Source organism: Rattus norvegicus, chromosome 20 (genome assembly GCF_021556685.1).
Source record: "Rattus norvegicus strain SHRSP/BbbUtx chromosome 20, alternate assembly SHRSP_T2T, whole genome shotgun sequence".
In the NCBI taxonomy this organism is placed as follows: domain Eukaryota; kingdom Metazoa; phylum Chordata; class Mammalia; order Rodentia; family Muridae; genus Rattus; species Rattus norvegicus.
Window position 1 is genome coordinate 43,502,816 of NC_141553.1, and position 15,305 is coordinate 43,518,120.

General features: G+C 38.4%; 1 protein-coding gene and 1 long non-coding RNA gene across 11 annotated transcripts in view; one reads left to right on the forward strand and one right to left on the reverse strand.

Annotated features, from left to right (window-relative positions):
* Hs3st5 (heparan sulfate-glucosamine 3-sulfotransferase 5) overlaps positions 1 to 15,305 on the forward strand; it is a 332,523-nt gene that overhangs the window by 119,774 nt on the left and 197,444 nt on the right.
* Positions 1 to 15,305, reverse strand: part of LOC134483815 (uncharacterized) — a 65,029-nt gene that overhangs the window by 49,198 nt on the left and 526 nt on the right. For 3 of the 5 annotated variants that reach the window (XR_015645241.1, XR_015645242.1, XR_015645243.1), the window contains exons 2-3: positions 10,241 to 10,323; positions 704 to 860 (exon numbers count right to left, since the gene is read on the reverse strand). This is a non-coding gene — a long non-coding RNA (uncharacterized LOC134483815). Of the gene's footprint in view, positions 1 to 703; positions 861 to 5,129; positions 5,179 to 10,240; positions 10,324 to 15,305 lie in introns of all 5 variants that reach the window. The other 2 variants (XR_015645239.1, XR_015645240.1) reach the window with 1 other exon arrangement.

Sequence of the window (15,305 nt, forward strand, 5' to 3'; positions counted from 1 at the left end):
GGTGACTGTCACTTCATAGATTTCTGCTCTGATATCTCACTTAACGACTTTTTATATTATTATTATTATTATTATTATTATTATTATTTGCGGGCTGAAGTTTATAAAAGGTTTGTTATTTTATAGTCCGGCTACAGAAGTGGCCCATAGGGACATGCACATATTTAACATTATGATGAGTCCCTGAAGGCTTAATGTGGTTCCGTATTCATAGTAAGGAGTAACGTGTGTAACCAAGATCCTTGGACTGCATTTCCTGTTGATTGACATTTTCCCCTGTCTATCACTCTCTACACTCATTCATGCTTAGTGGATTTCTTGTCCATAAAATGTGAAAAGAAAAAATATATAAAGAAGTACATTCCTCTGGCATCCTTTGGCTTAATATCATTAGTCATTCGTATCACACGTAGAAAATGGAACACATTTATATGCAGAAGATGAAGCAAGTGATAAGATTGTAAGTGATAAGATTAATTATTTACAGAATTGTATTAACTAAAATAATAAATGTACGTGTATTGGTAATTGGAATTGTTCTCAAGATGATCTCATCCGAATATGAAGTCTGCACTACACATCATGAGAATACTAAAATTTATGAAATACAAATTTAGAGTTTACAAAGTTCTGAAAATATGACACAACAGTCTTTTAGTGTTAACTTTCTGTCATCTTTGAGTTTCAAAGAGACCACACCTACCTTCTTGTTCCTTTTTCCTTACTTCTTCCTCTTCTTTCCTAGCAGTGGAGCAGGTGAGGGCAAGCAGAATCATGTCTTCAGGTGAATTACCTTACTATCATAAGCATATTTATCAGACTCTGTTCTTAAATCACAGTTCCAACACGATCTCAGGACCCTGTATGAGACAGGTGCAATGCTCAGCAATATATGAAGAGAAATTAAATGGCAGAAATGTTATGGAATCACAGCAGCATAAAATCTGAGAGGAGGAAGGCTCAATTGAGCTCCCAAGACCTGGTCCCCTTAGGATTCCTTTTCTCTTTCTAACCTGGAGAATAAAAGTCCAACAGGAAGAACAGGAAACAACCACCTGGCCGGATGTGACTGACCATGAAGAAATACACCACCTATTTTGCAATGATTATGATCACGTGTAATAAGAAATTCATGAAACATATAAAGATATTAAAATAAGCTTATTGGTCTCAACATGTTGAGAAGTCAATGTATACATAAAAATTACCAGCATAAAAGATATTCACAATCTATATAAGTAAATACAGAAAGTTATTAAACTATCATTCAACGTGGTCCTATTGTCTTTTATTTTTTTAAGCTGGAAATGCATCAGGAGATAGTCAAATAGAATAAGAATATTACTTAATCAAAATAATTCCGATAGTTATCATCATCTGACACGATTTCTAACTGAGGTGTTATTATTAGCGTATGTTATTTATTAGAATAACTGGTGACATTTTACTCACACATTGAGAGCCCTCTGATCCTATTCACCTCTGACAGGCTTCATCTTGACTTGACTCACCTGTGTGGTTCCTTCTTCCTCCCATATGGTCCCCCTTCTCTTTTTCTGCCTTAAAACGTTCCACATTAATATATGGTAGAACTCCTCCAAAATTTGTCCTTCAGAATCTTTTTATTTTGCTTAGCATAATACTCTCTGAGTCCACTAAAAGCTCCATCCTTAATATAAGCTGAAAATATTTTAAAAGCCTAAAAAAATGTATTTACTTATCTGAAAAAATTTGACATTTTAGAAAGGTGTGGGAGGAGCTGAGGAAATTGCTCCGTGGATAAGAGCACTGACTATTCTTTGTAAGGATGTGAGTTTGATTCTTAGCATATATGGCACCTCACGGCAGCCTCAAACTCTGGTTCCAGAAAGACTGATGTCTCTCTTCCAACCTCCATATACACTGTATTCACATGGTGCACATAGGCTAACCATCCAGACTATTAGAAAAATTAAATTGAAAAACATTCACATGACAGATCTATGATTGTTGTCTAAAGTAGTCTCAAGCAAAGTCTTGTATCTGAAACTATATTTCATTATTGAGCATGGGAATAGTAGTTAAGTTGAATAGATTTTTAGATGCAACCCTTCAACTGTGCTGTTACAGGAGAACAAAATTCGGCATGCATCTCTCTTTATTACACATTACTAATTTCAGATCTAATAACCAATTCCTTGGAAATGCTCCTCATTGCCAGTATTGGATAACTCCGACATGCTTTCTGGAATTTGCTAACTGTATTGATTCTTCCATTTGGAGGATAACTGTGTGTTTGTTGCACTGCTGTTGATGTCTTTGTTCTTAAGTCTCTTGTATAACACATGGCTAGCTTCAACCTTATTTCTTCCACCTGCAGTTGGCCTAGGATTTTGTTCATTCCATATGTATCCAAAGTAATTACCTCCTGAGTTTAATGGCAACATTTGTTAATGAATTTTTTGGGCCAAATGTGTGTATTGAACAAAGAATCTGGCCTATACCTTGAGCACAAGCTAGTGGCGTCTCAAAATGATGTAAGAGTTTGATTCCTCACCCCCTCATAGGTGGCTCACGACCACCTGTAACTCCAACTGTAGGTGATCTGAAACCTTTGGCCTCCCCAAGCACCCATATTCATGTGCACAAATGAATAATTAAATATTCAAAAAAAATCTCATTCTAAAAAGAAACAGAAAATAAAATGGCTGCGTATGTAGTTAACAACAAACCCCACTGAAAAGCAGAATCCCGCCACCTGCGTGCCATTCCATAGGTAGAATGTGGAAAATAACAAGAGCTATCAGACACGGTGAACTCTCCCATGTGTCAGGCACCTGCTATGCCCTCTTACTTGCAGTGACACACTTCTGCCCATGGAATTTCTAGAGGACAGAGGAAGTAGAAAGGGTCCTTTCATGGATCTCACTGCGGTACAAAGCTTAACAGCTTACTAGTAGTGGCTTAGCCATAAGATACAAAACCAAAAAACAACCAAAGGAAAATAACCCTCTTTCCTTCTTCCAGTTCCTTCCCATTCCTTTTCTTCAGCCTAAAATAATACCTTTGCATTGGATATCTCAGCGGCCCTTTCCATCCCTAAACATTCCTAAATGATAGCTCTACAGGCCGTGGGGAGAGTGCAGGGACAGCTGGTACAGTGTGTGTCCTGTACTAACTGGACAGAATGTTAAGCCCATGAGGCTGGAGTCATACTGCTGTTTAGAAGTTTTCGTCTGTGGCTCATTGCTTTTATCTTGGAGAAGGGAAATATTTAAGAGGCCTTATCTAACCATGTAGAGGGTGTCCTGGAATAATTCCTATCCCAGCTTTGTGGGAATCACTGATTTGATGACCAGTTGAGCCAGCTCCTAACACATAAAATTTGGAAGCAAATATCCTGCCCGTGCAGACTCTCTGGCAACAATATCATCATAAGCCCTTTCGGAAACAGCCACTAAAGGTGGAAAAAAAACTGATTGTTGATAAAAACACAAAAGGATTGATTGTGAGCACTGGGTGCCTTCAACTAGGGAGATAAATCCAATGACAGACTCGAATATGAAGTATGATGTCATTAAAGTACAGAATCGAAATGACTAACAAAAACATAGGATGTAATACAAAGTGTTTTGAGTGTACAGAGGGTAGCTTTCTTCTCAATGCCTGAAAATCAGGAGATGTCATTTAAGTATACCAAATCAAATTATACAAGTATAAGCAATGCAGGAATGTGGAAGAATGTAAGAATATCGTAAGTTGTGTTGGAGCCTAAAGTGGTGGTTCATGCCTTTAACACCACCACTTAAGAGGTGGAGGTAGGAGAGGCTACCAGTGAGAGTTCAAAGCCATCCTCCCCTTCATGACGTTGTGTTTCCAAAGAAATAAAAGAAAGATAGAAATAAAACGAGAAGAATAGAATTGGTATTGTTGAATTTTTATCTGGAAAAAAATGGAAGAGAAAAATATACACCATTTTCTCCATCTGTTCATAGGGGTATAACAAGCATTCTCATGTCCCAAGAGATCAGGTTACCATATGAAGTTAAGAGAAGCATCACTCACTGTAAACTATTTTCTCTCTCCTTTTCTTTTCCTTTAATTTTGTTTTTGAGACAGGGTTTCTCTGTGTAGCCCTGGCCAACCTGGAACCCATGCATTCATCTGCCTCTGCCTCCTGAGTGATACATAATTTTCAAAGCTACATATATCCTGCTCAAGGAAAACAAACTTTTCAAAATCCTAATAAGAAAACACATCTCTCTTCAATATCAGTAAATGAAAAAAATTGCTTATTCTTTTTTTTTAAACAGAGTGTTTTGCACATTAGACTACAGTGCAAAACATAGGAATGCAATGCACAGCAAGTTACTTGGAGAAGACAAAAGTGGAAAAATAGACAAAGGCAGTGAAACAAACAATTCTGAGTTTAAAATATTAGATTCAGGAAAAGCTAAAATGCAGGCCCCCAAAGTATTAACCAAAAAGACGCAGAGACTAAGGAAGCCTGATGGGATGTAAAGCAGAAGTATAGAATCATGAATGAACAGAATTTTTATGAATAACCAAAAGCATTTGTCCTGAAAATAAGCTTAACTTCCAAAAATGTCCCACTAAGCAGAAAGTCCAACTGGTGAATTAAGTCTAGAAAGCAATATCCTATGTTAAAATAAAATACTTGAATTCAAGTTTATGTCAAAGACAAAGATTTCTCCCTTAAAAATAACTATTAAAATTACTTATTAAGCAAAAAGTAAGTACTTTCCTAATCGGAATTTGCTCTTCAGTGTTGGCATAAGGGGTCACAAGCCACTTCTCCTTTTGCAAAGAAGAGATAGCATTCTTCCATTCCAAACTCATAACATTTACGTGATTTGAAGCAAAAAGGAATGTTCAAATTCCCACCACCCCGAACGGGCATTCTTACCAGCAGGATGCAATTTCAGACTTTTGCAGTCAAGAGGTTTCTGCTGAGCTAAAATTCTCCTTCAATTTCGGAAAGCAGATGATAATAATTTTCCTATCCTCTGCACAGCACGTTTATTCCCTTCCTTCGCAGACCCCTTAAAGAAACACCTGGGCAGCTGCAGGCCCAGGTAACGCATCATTCACACATTAACCCAACTTATTTATAGTGTGGAGTTACTTACCCTCACTAGTGAGGTGGAATCCGGTCTAATACCTGTTCTAATGTAGTTCCTGTTTGTAACAAATGCAATGTGGTTATGGTAACAATCTCCACAAAACATGGGAAATCATAAAGAAGCTGTCCGGAGGCATAAAAAATGTGTGTTGGTGTATAATATTCCTGACAGAATGAAAAGAAAATGCTCAAAACTGGAAACTTAGTCAATTGCTCTTGATGGCGTATGACTTCAGAGGGGGAAAAAAACGTAATGAAGAGATTCTGTATTACAGTGATAGTCTCCCTAGACTGCCCAGTTTTTCTAAATTACATACGTTTTCATGAGTTTAATTATTTTCAAATTCTTATTTATATGCATGTCATATACATGTGTTCATGTGTGTGCAGGTATGCATACATTTGTGTATTTGTGAATGTGACAGCCTGAAGACAGCCTTGGGCATCACACTCAGAAATGTTACCTTTCTGCTTTGAAATCGCATGCTCATTGGTCTAGAGCTCATTGGCTCTTAGGTTGCCTGGCCAATGAGTCCAGAGCCGCCTGTCTCTGCTACCAGACCTGAGATTAAAGACATGCTATCCACAGTGTCCTTTGCCTTACAGAAGCTTTGCAGTTTTATGAGATCCCATTTGTCGATTCTTGATCTTAGAGCGTAAGCCATTGGTGTTTTGTTTATGAAATTCGTAGGCAAATGGTTGGAACTGGAAAATATCATCCTGAGTGAGTAAACCCAATCACAGAAAGACATACATGGTATGCACTCATTGATAAGTGGCAATTAGCCCAAATGCTTGAATTACCCTAGATACCTAGAACAAATGAAACTCAAGACGGATGATCAAAATGTGAATGTTTCACTCCTTCTTTAAAAGGGGAACAAGAATACCCTTGGCAGGGAAGAGAGAGGCAAAGATTAAAACAGAGACTGAAGGAACACCCATTCAGAGCCTGCCCCACATGTGGCCCATACATATACAGCCACCCAATTAGACAAGATGGATGAAGCAAAGAAGTGCAGACCGACAGGAGCCGGATGTAGATCGCTCCTGAGAGACACAGCCAGAATACAGCAAATACAGAGGCGAATGCCAGCAGCAAACCACTGAACTGAGAATAGGACCCCCGTTGAAGGAATCAGAGAAAGAACTGGAAGAGCTTGAAGGGGCTCGAGACCCCATATGTACAACAATGCCAAGCAACCAGAGCTTCCAGGGACTAAGCCACTACCTAAAGACTATACATGGACTGACCCTGGACTCTGACCTCATAGGTAGCAATGAATATCCTAGTAAGAGCACCAGTGGAAGGGGAAGCCCTGGGTCCTGCTAAGACTGAACCCCCAGTGAACTAGACTGGTGGGGGGAGGGCGGCAATGGGGGGAGGATGGGGAGGGGAACACCCATAAGGAAGGGGAGGGGGGAGGGGGATGTTTGCCCGGATACCGGGAAAGGGAATAACACTCGAAATGTATATAAGAAATACTCAAGTTAATAAAAAAAAATAAAATAAAGTGCCATAAATGGAAAAAAAAAAGACATGCTATAATCCTGGCTGGAGATTGAACTCTTGACTCCAGGCTTACAGGGCAAGCATTTTACCACTTGGATCCTCTCAGCTTTCTAAATACTAAATCTGAACAATATGGAACAAAATTCCCTTACATTTTTCAAAAATAAGATTGCTCAAACAACGTCTGTTTTCTGGACCTGCTGTAGTAAGCATATCTGAATGTTACCTAAGCCATAAAGATACATACAGCGGTGTTTGTCTTACCCTTAGGTAAATACCTGCTTTTCAGTCCTGAGAGTCAAACTCAGGATGTGTACACACCAGGGAAGCATTTGGGCACTGAGTTACATCCTTTTCCAAAATATGTAAATTCTTAGCAGAGGTATGAGGTTGGCTAAAATCAAATGATAAGATTATGTTTGGGGCAACACTGCACAGCTACAGGTTACTCCAGCATCATGATCTTGAAGGAACTCAACTGAATCTTCCCTTACTGACTTTTTTATACACAGAACACATTGGCACTGGCACTGTGCTATAGCAGCCACACCTCCATTCTACCTGACCAGTATAGTAATGCTTAGTTTATTTTACTTTTTAATATTTTCTATTATTTTTGTACTCATTTATATCCTTATTCCCCTCTGTAAGGGGGGGGGGATAGGGAGAGAGAGAAGGAGGGAGGGAAAGAGGGAGAGAGAGAGAGCACATGCACAAGTATGGAGTGTGTGTGTGTGTGTGTGTGTGTGTGTGTGTGTGTGTGTGTCAGAGAATATATGGAGGTCAGAGGGCAACTGTGGGGAGTCAATTCTCTCATGTGTGGGACCTTGTGACCAAACTCAAGTCATCAGGGGTGGCAAATACCTTTACCCATTGAACCAACTTACCAGCCCCATAAAGATAGATTTGTAAGACTAAATGTCCACTTGTCCAGCTAAGCTCATTTTTTCTGTTTGTTTCAAGTGTCTTGGAAAGCCTTATTCAAATCTCTCTGCCACTACCTCCTCAGTGTCAGAACTACAGGGTATAATAGCATGCCCAGGGATCCTCGTGCAGGCTGTAAACTATACCGGCACAATATGCCTGTTTGTCCTTGTGTGTAAATATACAATGATAATTTTGTGTTTGGTGATTTTTGCTGAGAATCCAGATTCATACCTGGATGGGTACACAGCAGTTATAAATGAACATTTTATTTCTTCAGCAGATAAAATAATAATACTGAATAATTGCTTACCTCTAGTTTATTTTAGGACCCAAGAAGCATCATTGAAGAAAACTGACAGATTATCTCTGTTCTCTGGGCACTATGTTTGGGAATGGCAGACAATAACCAGCAACCACAAGAAAATAAATTATGTGGTATCAAGAGAAGTATAAGAGAAAGAAAGCATATACAAGAGACAAGATAAGTGAGGACTATGACTTCAGGAACTAGCTAGTATGTTTGAGGACCAAGAAGATGGTACCTAGATGGTAGTCTTGGTAGTCTTGGTAGTTTTGGTAGATGGCGGAAAGTTTGCTATGTCCACTCTGATTGTCCTGAAGTCAAGATAGATTCAGTTCAGAGGTCAGAGTCTCCTGACACTTTGCTGAGTGATGATATTTTATGAATTAATTTTATACTTGGGATTCTTATTTGATAGTTCCCCTATATTAAAACAACAATCAACATGTCCTAATAAGCCCTAAGCTCAGTTTTATTACAATTCATCAATAAACCAGTGCTAAGTGATGCTATGGATTTCCAGATGGTATTTGTTCTCCTTTATACTTTATACGCATATAGTAATTTTAAATGCTTGTAGCATTGATAGCTACAAACATCGTAGCATAGCCCAGTTAAACATATCTAAAGGGTCAGGTGCTAGTGTGCTAATTTTTAGTGTAAAGGTGGGTGTTGAAAGTTCCTAGTTAGGAAACCACTGGATAAATTTTTCATGCAGTTCTCAGAAGAATAGTAATCAAGTCTAAATTTGAATAGTTATTAAAACCTAGTCATCCCTAATTTAGTTCATTTTGTGATGCTGTTTTACAAATTGCTTTTGCGTACACTATCCTGTCACATCTGTGACATCGGGACCTGTTTGAGCTGAAAGTAAGACCAGAAATTTAAGTTTAATTATCTTTTTTTTAAAGTTCTCTCTCTCTCTCTCTCTCTCTCTCTCTCTCTCTCTCTCTCTCTTGTCTCTCTCTCTCTTCTCTCTTTTTTCTCTGTTTTTAGGTGGTACAGATTCAATGGTGCACACAGGTCCAGGATGCTGGTTAGTAGTAGAGCTGAGACAGAAACAAACTTGTAAATCTCAGCCCCCTTCTTCTTCTCAATACAATGTGCTAGCTTGGATTTTGACTGCTTTTTACCAGAATGATGTTTCTTTTATAAATAAAAAAATTAACCATCTCTTATAATTTCAGAGTGACCTGGTTGGTGGATGTTTCTAAGCCCCAGAATCCCCCCCTTATATTAATAACTGCTTCGACGGAGCTAACTAACAGGTTGTTTCTTTTTTATGAGGAGGATAATCATTGGAGAATTGTTCTTGGAGAAATAGAATTTTTAGAAAGTCATGAGAAGACTTGTATATTAATCAGTGTATCTGACACAAATGAAGTACAACTGTATTGTTTTTCAGTGAATTATGGAAGGAAAACTTGTTGGGAAAATGATGAATATAGAAATGAACTTGCATGACATCTGGGATGGGAATCCCACAGAGTTCCCAGGAACTGGTGTAGAGTCACATGAAAACCCTGAGCTCAAGAGACAATTACAGAACTCACTGGAAAAATCATTTCTGTCGATTTACTACAACAGAGGAGCAATATTTTCAAAATACAAAGGAAAGTATAAATGGACTGCCAGATGAACCAGGACAGTTTATTTATACCAATATTAAACAATTAAATCAATGTATTTGAAAGACAATTTTTAGTTTAAGCGTTTTAATGCACCTTAATATACTGTGCATGTAGTTGTGGTAAATGGTTTCTAAGTTCCCAGGACATGAAGGGTATAACCCTGGCTTCATCTGTTAGGGAGAAATTAACATTTCTGGTTGTATAGAACAATAATCTCACACATATGTCTAGACACACCCTTTATTATTGTTGTAATAATTTTAATTTTAAGTAAAGGAAGAAGTATGTGGGATCTATGTGCAGGGCTCTAAATGATTGATGAGAGTGTTTCTAGAGAGAAGCTATAAACAATCTGGAGCCAAAGGAATGGCGAGTACTCTGTGAACCGTTCAAGGTTTTATCTGCAGCGAAGCACATGCAGCTTAAATTGTGCACCCGACTTCTTACTAGACCACGAGACTAGACAATGAAAGCCTGAGCTTCTATCCGTCCATGTATACATGATGGTATTCAATTAAAGTCTTCTACTAACAAGGTTACAGATAATTATCATCCAACCTATACCCACTTTTTTAAAAACTGGAAAATACACGTTTATTCATATGGTAGCTATTAGCCTGCTAGGAGTGGGTCTTTAGACTAATTATTATTTTCAGTGATAACTAAAATTAACTTAAGGACAATGTTAATGTAGTCCTAATTACCAGTGAAAGGAAAGGCTGTAAAGGTAATTAATATTTGCTTACATTTGATTGGTGGGAGTCATATTCTTTGAAGTCCTTGTAAAGTCCTCTGGCATCTGCCCCCATCCTTCTTTCTCCCTCTTCCCCTGTGGAGATGGGTATGATTTACAAGAGTTTGTTGTTGCTGTTTGTGTTATTTTGCATATTCTTTTTGTAAATGATTTTTTCCCATTTTTAATCACTTCATAGATGACTTGTCCTTTGACCAACAGGGGGGTTTGTGGACCACATGTCCCTTCTCTCAAAGCTGTGTTCCAGTAGTCACAGCTAGCCTCTTGGGCTGAGTAAAACCTAATATATCTTTCCCTCTCTTGTCTTTTTACATATTATGTAAATAGGGAGAAATAAAAATAATGCTGTGAGAAGTATGACTTGACAGACAATATAATATAATATGATATCCAAATACTGGTGAGGTAGAAATAGTGCCTTGAGGCACCACATTTATTGTGAATAAGTATTTGCATTTATACCCTCCTTCTGTAGAGTTCAGACTTGAATAATAAATCATTCACGGTGGAAAGTAGAATTATTTTTTAAACAGTCTACTTTCTGCTCTAAGGATAACAAAGAACTAAACGTAATTTGTCTTTTGTGGGAAATACAGCATAGATGTATAAAAAGTCAGACTGTACGATAGCTTATAATAAATAGAAAGTTCTATATGGATTAACATAGACATTATACAACCTGTATTTTCTATGTAAATATGTTCATCCAAGCAGAAGATTTGAATAAAGAAATACAGACAGAAATTAATAACCACTATTTAAATCTTAGTAATATATTATTGAGACTTTGGACCAAAGATTACGAGATTTGATCTTTGACAATGATGAAATAATCTCTCTGGTACAGTCTCATAAGAATGGTGCATCTCCACTCCTTCAGGCTGGCTGACATCAAGCTCATCAAAAAAACAGGTCTTCCCTTCAGAAATGTGAGTCTCCTGCTAGACCGAGTTGTGTAAGAATCAGGTTTTCTTCTTTTCTGACACAAGCACCAATTTTAACATTGAAGTTTTGAGTATTAGGCTTAGAGGAAAACCATTCATTCCACATACTAGTATGTGTTTTGGGTAGATATCAAACACAGTTGTTAAGAAAATAGGAATTCCACCATTGTTCAGGGAATGAAAAGAAAAATGTCCTTTTTTTATATGGTTTGGTCTTTGACATAAAAATCATGGCTTACAGGAACCAAAATGTTGATGTATTTAGCTCAGTTTTTAATATTATTTGCTTACTTTTATTTCATGTGTAGTAAAATCATGGCTTACAAGAACCAAAATGTTGATGTATTTAGCTCAATTTTTAATATTATTTGCTTACTTTTATTTCATGTGTGTTAGTGTTTTGTCTGTAGTGTAAACTGCCACGTGGGTGCTGGCAAATAAACCCAGGTTCTCTGAAAAAAAAAATCTAGCTCTTTGAACCACTGAACCATCTCTCCAGCCCCATAGATGAACCTGTTTGTTTGTTTTTAAAAGTATACAGATGGTAAAATATATTTAGAGAAACTCTAAACTTATTCTATTGTAGGGAGAGTAGGGGGAGGAAGCCCTGCTCTTTCCCAGGTCATAGCTTTCCTGGTAATATGCAAGATGTATGGTATAACAGCAGAGAACGTACGCTTTGGGATAAAAATACTTAATCTCATGTACCTACTTCCTCTTATGAGCAGTGCGATCTCGCTAAGCCACTTTCCTCCTCTATGACATGTAGAACCTACTGCCAACCTTGTAAATCACTGGACTTCAAGGGAGCAACTCATCCCTTCCCCCTTTTCAACAAGCATTGCAGAGCCCAACAGTAAAGACCACTCGCATTTTCACTACCCGAACGTGAAATCTTGCTGTGTGACACTAAATGCTAATTGGTCCTTAATTTTCAGTTTTCACTAACTTGGAGAAGCTATAAATAATGCAACCACATACAAACGGTATATACATATATATGGTGAAATTTTTTAAATGGTATTATTTGATAAAGAATTTTTGAGTCTCGGGTGAGTGGTGTTTCAACCTACAACTTTGGAAAGGGATTGAAATGCCAGTTTCACGGCAGTTTAACCATAGAACAGGTTTGGCATGTTGTATAACTTTGTGCTTATTGGCATGGTTGGCAAAGCTGTTGACTTGAAACTGACTGAACCCGCCCAACAAGTTGTTTCATCAAAACTATTGCCTGGAAATAGCTGCATCTTGCTGCAGAGTTGCTTACTGGCTAATGCTTTAGGGAGTAGAGAGTGTGGCCAGCCAGGAGAGCAGGCAGCAGGAGATCCTACCCCTCCACACTGGGGAGCAGCTGGAGTTGGTGAGCTACACTGAACAGACACTGGTCAGCTGGCCATCAGTTTATAATCATGAGATGAGCTCTGTGGACCACTCTGAAAAGCATCACTGATGAGGTAGCCATGAATCTCGGTCTTAAACCTTGCCAGTTCTCCATGCCTAAAATGTGTGTTTTACACGTACCGTCCCTCACTTTTGTTTTTAAAGGGACAGTTATTCTTTCTTTTTTTTTCTTTTTCCCATACTTTTCTTCCTTCCTTCCTTCCTTTCTTTCTTTCTTTCTTTCTTTCTTTCTTTCTAATTACTGAATACATCCTGAAGCTTTCCGGATCATACTAAAAATCTCACTGGAAACAATTTTACCAGAATAAAGTGGCCTGCCCACACACATGACCCCATTCCCTAATTTCTTCTTGTCAACTACCTGTATGTAATCAAACAAGAGACATGAGATGTCAAGACATGTGTAAGTGTGTCAGCCATTGAGTGAACAGGTGGCTACATAGAACTGTTTTAAAGAGATTAATGCTATCATTAGAATGTCCCTTGATCAACATCTATGAAGGTTTGTTCATTACATGAGGCCTTTAGAGTATGAACAATGTGTCTTGACTGGAGGTGCTTGCACTTAGGAGTTTTTGACCTTTTCTGTGCACTGCAGCACTGGGCTTTGCCAGATTGCTGTGAAGAGGCTGCTGCAAGACAGCAGCTCATACAGCTGCATGTACAATTTGATTTACTTCAAGTTCTGGCCAATGCATTTGGCTTTATTTGCTAACCAAGCAGAACATTATTTATTAATGAGTTCTTCATGCTTTATTAAGTCTAATGTCAAAACACCTCTGTAGGATTCTACCCTCCAGTCCTCTTATTTTTTGAATAAAGCACCCCAAAGAAAGTGAAATAATGAGGCATTCATGCTCCAGTTAAAACACATATCAGTTCAATTGTTCTATTTCCTATCCAAAAACACTTCACAATCTTCATGGACAATCTCAGTCTAATGATGCATGAGATTCGTATTGAAAAACATCCTCCTTTGGGTCCCTTCAAACTAAACCAAAGCGTCTGTGGGTTTACTCTTCAGCAGGCCAAAGGTAGTAAATTGAGATGAGGAAAAAGGCACATACGGGCTTTAGAACAGGAGGGGAGGGAGGAGGAGGTGTAGATTTGGGGAGATAAAAGTGATTTGAGGTTTCTATCAAAGTGAAATAGGGACAACAGAGCCATAAAGAGGATGGGCACAGTTTTGAAATATTCTGGGACTTGGCAATAGAAGAAGTGACTAAAAAAGAGAGCTAGTGGATATGATGTTACACACACACACACAAAAAAGCATGGAACTGTGAGCAAAGGATTCTCCTAGGTGTAATAGTACTAGAAATGTCATAGAAACAGAACCCATCCAAACAGACAACGGGGACTGTAGTGCCTAGGTGAGTGTTTCCATCATAGTTTAAAGAATAATGACACCATCAGCTGCAAACTGGATGAAGAGCTTGGAATAGAATCAGGTGGATGACAAGGTCCCAGACAGGAAGACCAGATTTCTCTGTTCAGAGTTTTCAACATAAAGCTACAAGCAAAGATATATAGGCGGCAGGGATAATGACTTTAACTCAGTAGTCTGTGCATGAGCCCACAACCCAATCTTGCCGCAGAACACAAAGGGTTCATAACAATGAACTCCAGCAAGTCAGGCTACATGCTTGGCCTAAAAGACTGCCCTTCCTACAGTCAACCATTATCACCAGGGATGGAAGGGGAAGCCTGTTGTGGTGTCTAGAAGTGCATTCACTTGCAGCATTGGCAGGTAGCATTTTGTCTTATAGCTTCCTCTCTCTAACCTTTGCAATAACTCGATGACTTCATAGCCCACACATCAGTATTTAATTGGGCAGCTTTTTCCCCTAGCCTTTTCTGATTCTGACATTGTAGTTAAGTTGTAATTATTGAGTGTCTATTGTGTGATAGGTACTATCTGTAATAGGAAATACAGACATGACAGAAAATCTGCAGCAGAGTGAAGAAATAGCCCTGTACAAAATAGAATGGTAGTCTGACATGGGCTTGCTGACTTCCTGGAAGAGAAAGGACACCATTTGGAGGAGATGAGGGAGACAGGGTGGATGGAGGAGATGAGGGAGACAGGGTGGATGGAGGAGATGAGGGAGATACACTGATGCACTGTAGGACCTTAAATTTGACCTCAGACCAGAAAGAGCGCATTCTGAAAAGAACAATGAAATCCATGTAAATTTTAGGATATTTTTTAAATATGTCTTCGCTTTGATCTCTGTGCTATGAGTTTGTAAGCAGTTGACATTAGAAAGTCACTATAAAGTACAATGGGCACTCTGTAACTTTTGGGTAACCCCAAATGCAGGTGAACAGGAGAAAATATCTCAAACTAAAGACTGTTGGTGGTGGTGGTGGTGGTGGTGTGTGTGTGTGTGTGTGTGTGTGTGTGTGTGTGTGTGTAGATGCAGACAGTGCTTTACTCTAAAGGCCAGGCAACTCATTTCTGGAAGGTAGTCTGAAAAGCATTGACCAAACCTCATTCACTCACCAGCGAGAGCTGGAGGTATAAAACCCAACAGAGAGTTTGAACTTAACCACCTTTATCTGAATTTTCAGATGGAGAGAAAGTGAAGAGAATTTTCTTTAAGGGAATTGCAAAAGTAAACAAGTCTGAATTAGTTAGAAAAATATTCAGCAGTTAAACACTGAAAAACTCTCTAGATATAAAAGCACACTTATCGAATTAGGAGAAAA